A 6,000-nucleotide genomic window follows, 5' to 3' on the forward strand; every position below is an offset into this window, starting at 1 on the left:
TTGACATTTTTCACTTTCCCCTTCACTGCATCTCTAAGATATCTTCAGAAAGAGCACCCTACACAATGTCAAGCGTCTAGGGGCATAACTAACTCTGATTAGATCAGAGTACTGCATCTTCTGTATTTTTCTTATCTTTTCTCTTTTTCTCTCCCAGCACAGTTTCTAGGTCCACAAAAATCCATTCATCTGTTTATGTCTTTAAGATGCTACAGAACGTTGTTTTTTTATTGCACAATAACAGGTTGGCTAATGAACAAAGATATTTTAAAACATTTGCATCATACTGATAATGGAATAGTTTAAAGATGTGAGAGCAGCATCGTAATCTTGCAGCCTTACGTATGACAGTGTTTAAAAGGATATCTTAGTTTCTAAACTTTGTGCCAAACCATCTCACAGAACCTCAGATTACAGTGACAGAATTAAGATGGGTTAGACAGGCTGAAATGGAGATGGGTACAGTAGGTGACTGAAGGTTTACTTTGCCCTGCTGTTTGCCGTTGTCGTCATCCCCAGTTTCTAGCAGAATTTGTGATATTATGGGAGGCTCTGGAACAGGGATGCTGAGATCTTGCTATTGGTGTTGTTAATATTCCAATGTGCACACAGAGCTCTCAACTGTACAAGGGCTCCCTCCTTCAGTTCAGTGGGATTCCAGGTTGAGGGAACAGTAATTGAATTCTAATCCTTCACTGTAGACTATTCAACTAACCTAAAGTACTTTCATGTATAATACTAGTTGCTGTTATTGTTGATTATGATGATGAAGCATCCATTCAATATAATTTACCCAGTAAGAAAACATAATGTATATCGTGAAACCTGCATATTGTCTCATTATCAAATACAGAGCCTAGTCTTTAAAAGTGCCATGCTGACACAACTCTTCCTTCACACACACACACACACACACAACATCAGGCTTTTCACATGGAATGATGAGTTCTCACAAACATAATAATTTGCCCCACTTCCAGACTGGAAAAAGCATTCTCCCCGATAATACTTTGGCACAAAGATGGGAAAGCACATCACACAAATTAGCTTCTTATAATACTTTCAGAAGAGTTTGAAGAAGGTTAACCTCTTAGTTGAGAAGAGGATCAAGATGCCACCATCACATGACTATGTGGAATTAGTGAGTCTAATTCTGTGCTGGCTTTAGCTAGCAGTCAGACACTTTCACTGCAAGCCAGATCATCTGGGTTCCGCTTTGTTTACTTTAGCTTGCAATAAAGACTACTTCTCCAGATGCCTGTGCCCCTCTCCAATATTCAAATGGCAGTTTGGGATTAAGATAGCATCATTAATCGTGAAATAATTAAAGGGCCTTGACCTAAACATCTTTACTTGAAAGAGCATCTCTCCTCACCGATGAAAAATAACACTAGCAATAAATAATAGATGGAAATTAATAAATTACTAAAGTGCTTTGAGCTATAATTTACCAAACAAGCAGGAGCTGCCATGAAGGAAAGAATAACAAAAGTCAGATTGGGGGCAAAGTTCTCTAGGTTTTGGAATGTTACTCTTTGCTACTCTTTGGTATTGTTAGTTAGCTATTTACATTGCAACAAAGGAGGCGATGCACTGTGTCTCGACAGTGTTATTTTATTTATTTATAGATTCATTTATATCCTAAATCTTTGACCCTCAGGCCCACAAAGCAGTTAATAAAACATATGTTAAATGTCAAACCACAAAACAGCAATCAAACAATAACATTTCAGCGACAAAGCCTTGATGCAATGGGTGACAGGTACGGTATACATTGTGTCCCAAATAAGGCGGATTCACAGAGAATTTGGCCATTGCCTTCTGTCATTCTCTGCTTTCCATGTGAAGTCACTCTCAGTGATTGTCATTGTAATTGATAGGTTGTAGGAGAGTTTCCTGGAGCAATTTGGGAGGGTACATAGGTCCCCATATGTTAGCTTTTGTTTCTCCTGCAGTAATTGTGCTTCCGATCAGTGTGTTCCCAATCTGTGTGCTGCAACCCACAAGTGGGTCACTGACTTTATAAAAATCAATGTGACAACAAACTTGTGAGTCATCATACCAAAATTGTTAGGAAGCATTGCTTTAGAATTTGTAGCTGGGGCTGCTTGAGACCACAAGCCTATTTGTAAGAGACATCCCTTGCGCTGGACAGAATGACCAACTCTTGTTTCAGTACATTCTGGCTCTGCAAAGCTGTGCTGAACAAAGACAACTGCACTGCCGTTTCACTTAACTTAGATATTTTGACCTGGCAACCCTGGAGCTTGGAAATCTGTCAAGCTTCCTTCCAGCTGCGCCCTTCTCTAACTGCATTAAGAAAGATGACAGAATGTACTGCAACAGTATTTTCTTTTTAACCACATTTACTCTCATGCGTATTATTGAGAACACACGGCACTGTGTACAAAACAGAACATTCCTAGAGTTGCGGGAAGGTCTCAGAACTGAATGGTCACACATTGTTTGTGCGATGAAACCTCTGCTCTCCTCTGCAGATCTGAATGCAGGTGTCCTCTCCAAATTGCCTGATATTTTGATGGATAGCTAAGGATGCTGAACTCCAGGGGCAATGTCAGAGGGTAGCCCATGGTGCCTGAGCCCTGGGACTTTTGTGCTGAGCCCTGCATCTATCACAGTGGTATTGACATCCAGACACTTACCATCTTAATCTGCTCAGAGGCAGATATAGCATACCCTGCAAGTGTCCTGGAAAAACTGGGACATCTTGTTTTTTATCACAAGAGAATGGCCATTTGGGTTGCTATGATCTCATGCAATTTTGCACTTGAAATAAGTGCAAAAAGTGCAATTTTGCACTTGAAAAAAGTATCTCACGTAGTGCAGTAAAGTGTGCACTTTTGGGGTGCCTGAAAAAGCACTTTTTTGGGGGGGGGCTGCAGTGCAAAATCATGTGAGATCACACCAACCCAAATGGCCACTGTCCTCCCATAATTAAAAACAGGAAGATGGTGTCCTGGATTTTGTCTTCAAGGAGTTGGAGGGTGTGATGTATACAGTGGTACCTCGGTTTACGAACTTAATCCGTTCTGGAAGTCCGTTCCTAAACCGAATCCGTTCTTAAACTGAGGTGCGCTTTCCCTCATGAGGCCTCGCGCCACCGGTGCCCTTCCACCATTCGGTTTCTGTTTGTGGACCGAGGTAAAGTTTGCAAACCGGGACACTACTTCCGGTTTTGCGGAGTTTGTAAACCGATTTGTTCGTAAACAGAAGAAGAAGAAGAGTTTGGATTTGATATCCCGCCTTTCACTCCCCTTCAGGAGTCTCAAAGCGGCTAACATTCTCCTTTCCCTTCCTCCCCCACAACAAACACTCTGTGAGGTGAGTGGGGCTGAGAGACTTCAGAGAAGTGTGACTGGCCCAAGGTCACCCAGCAGCTGCATGTGGAGGAGCGGAGACGCGAACCCGGTTCACCAGATTACGAGTCCACCACTCTTAACCACTACACCACACTGGCTCTGTAGTGACTGTAGTGAACAGGACTGTTCTTGAACTGAGGTACCACTGTAGTTGAATAGGCTGGAGGATGAGGGATGTGTGCGTGTCCTAGAGAGGCATAGGGGTTAAGGTAAATGGTACATAAGCAGCAGGTCTTGCCAATTTATTATAAGTAAAACAGAAGGCCTAGTGGTCCAGAGAATAATGTTGGCATCACTCCATACCTCAAGCCCTAACAGAAAGAGCCAGAATTGTCTCCTCTGAATGTCGGCCTGAAGATCCATTTATCTGCCATAAATTTTTGAACGTTTCAGTTTGGACACCTCTTAAGATTCCTCATGATGGTTCCTGAGATTAAGGAGCTGGTTTTTGCCTATATTTGGATACAACTGGATACCATTTTGAATCAGCATGAGGCTGCAATTCTAAACACATTTTCCTTGGGGGAAGGCCCACTGAACTCAATGGGGCACACTTCTATGTAGAATTGCACTGTAAGCAGGCCCATCACAAGGTTTGAGGAGGCCATGGCAAGTTGCCCTCCCGGACTTCCCCACCAGCACCACCCTGGGACCGCTCTGGGAAATGATGTTTGCAATGGCTGCAGCTGCTTCTCTTGGTGTTTCTGTGATGAGTGTTACTTCCCAACCTACAGCCTGTCCTTAATAAGCTAACCAGAACAGTGAGTGCATTCCTTTTGGCCATTAGGGGTAGTGAGAAAAATAACATAGGTTTTAGTCAAAGCTGAACTGTAGCAGAACGAAATCAGCACTGATTGCAATGAACACAGAATGAGATGGAACTCATATATCCCTACCTGTGGGAGAGCTCATTGATTTGCTAGACTCTATTAAATAAATATGGTGTTCCTACTTTTACTCCCATATAAGTGTCTCAGTTGTTCTAGGTTGTTTTGTTTTGTTTTGTTTTTAAAAATGTGATGATAAATCTCTCTATTTTAACAGAACAGCATATATAATTCACCTGCTATAGTGTGTGGGTTTTTTGTTTTTTGTTTTTGGTTGATATGAGGCTACTAGACTCTCATTTTCATAAAACTGCATCCTCCCTCTAAAATCTCTAGTATGATTTATGATAAATTGATGTGCAACATGCTGTTATTGAAGTAATAAAAGGATATGACAGAATATAAAATTTCAGTTTCCTTTAATGACATACTTCTGTGAATCACTGACTCTGACATTTTTGTTTCACTGTTTATCTCTTTCTTTGGCAAATGCATTAATTTCTCAGGCAATAACACAGAGATTAAATACCAGGCATAATTATTCTATGATCGCTCTTTTACAGAGAATGCATTATGCTATTTTCTAGGAACTGATAATATTTGGAGTCTAAAAGGAACAGCCAACACTATTCAGATTTTTCTAGAAGAGCAGTTCAAAACCATCAATAGCATTTATATCATAACCATCACTAACAATACTGTGGTCCTCGTTGTCCAGCAGCTGCTATGCATAACACCATTGTTATGCCAGAACTGAATAGTTGTGCAGCAAAGCAGAAAGCAAGCAAAATGGCCTCCCTTGATTCAGATGTTATGGAGAAATAGAGCTGAGTGTGTTCAGCATATGGATATTGCCTTGCACCTGCAAGTTACCAACAATCAATGGATTCCTCATCACTTGGAATTATGCAATTAAATCTGAAAGTGTTTCTAAAATAGGCCTGCACAGCTGATGGTAAAGACCCCTTTCTGAATAGCCACAGCCTGAATAGCCACAGCCTGTCAGAGTGAGCTAGAACGCCCTCCGATCAGATGTCAAGGAGATTGGTAACTATGTAACCTTTAGAAGACATCTGAAGGCAGCCCCGTATAGGGAAGCTTTTTAATGTGTAATGTGTAATGTGTATATCTTTATATATGTTGGAAGCTGCCCAGAGTGGTTGGGGCAACCCAGTCAGATGGGTGGGGTATAAATATCATCATCATCATCATTGATGGACCTGGTAGAAGTTAGCTTCCTACGTGCAGCATTCTATTAAAGAAGGTTAGCTCTGCACCATAAAAATGGAAGAGCCCAGTTGGATCAGACCAACAGCACCATTTAGTCCAGCATCCAGTTCCCACAGTGGACAACTAGGTGCTTGTAAGAAAAAAAAAATGCAAGGTTTTAGAATTGCAAGATAGGAAGGGGTTTGGGGTTTTTTTAAAGGCCATTTAGTTTAACCCTGACCTTAATAATAATAATAATAATAATAATAATAATAATTTATTTGTACCCCACCCATCTGGCTGGGTTTCGCCTGCCACTCTGGGCGGCTTCCAACAAAGACCAAAAATACATTAAAATGTCACATATTAAAAACTTCCCTGAACAGGGCTGCCTTCAGATGTCTTCTAAAGGTTACATACTTACCAATCTCCTTGACATCTGATGGGAGGGCGTTCTAGCTCACTCTGACAGGCTGTGGCTATTCAGGGTTTCAGAAAGGGGTCTTTACCATCAGCTTTGCTGTGTGAATGTCAGGTAGTTGTTTATCTCTTTGATAGCTGGTGGGAGGGCGTTCCACAAGGCG

The sequence above is a fragment of the Podarcis vaucheri genome (assembly GCF_965113315.1).
Source record: "Podarcis vaucheri genome assembly, chromosome: 3".
In the NCBI taxonomy this organism is placed as follows: Eukaryota; Metazoa; Chordata; class Lepidosauria; order Squamata; family Lacertidae; genus Podarcis; species Podarcis vaucheri.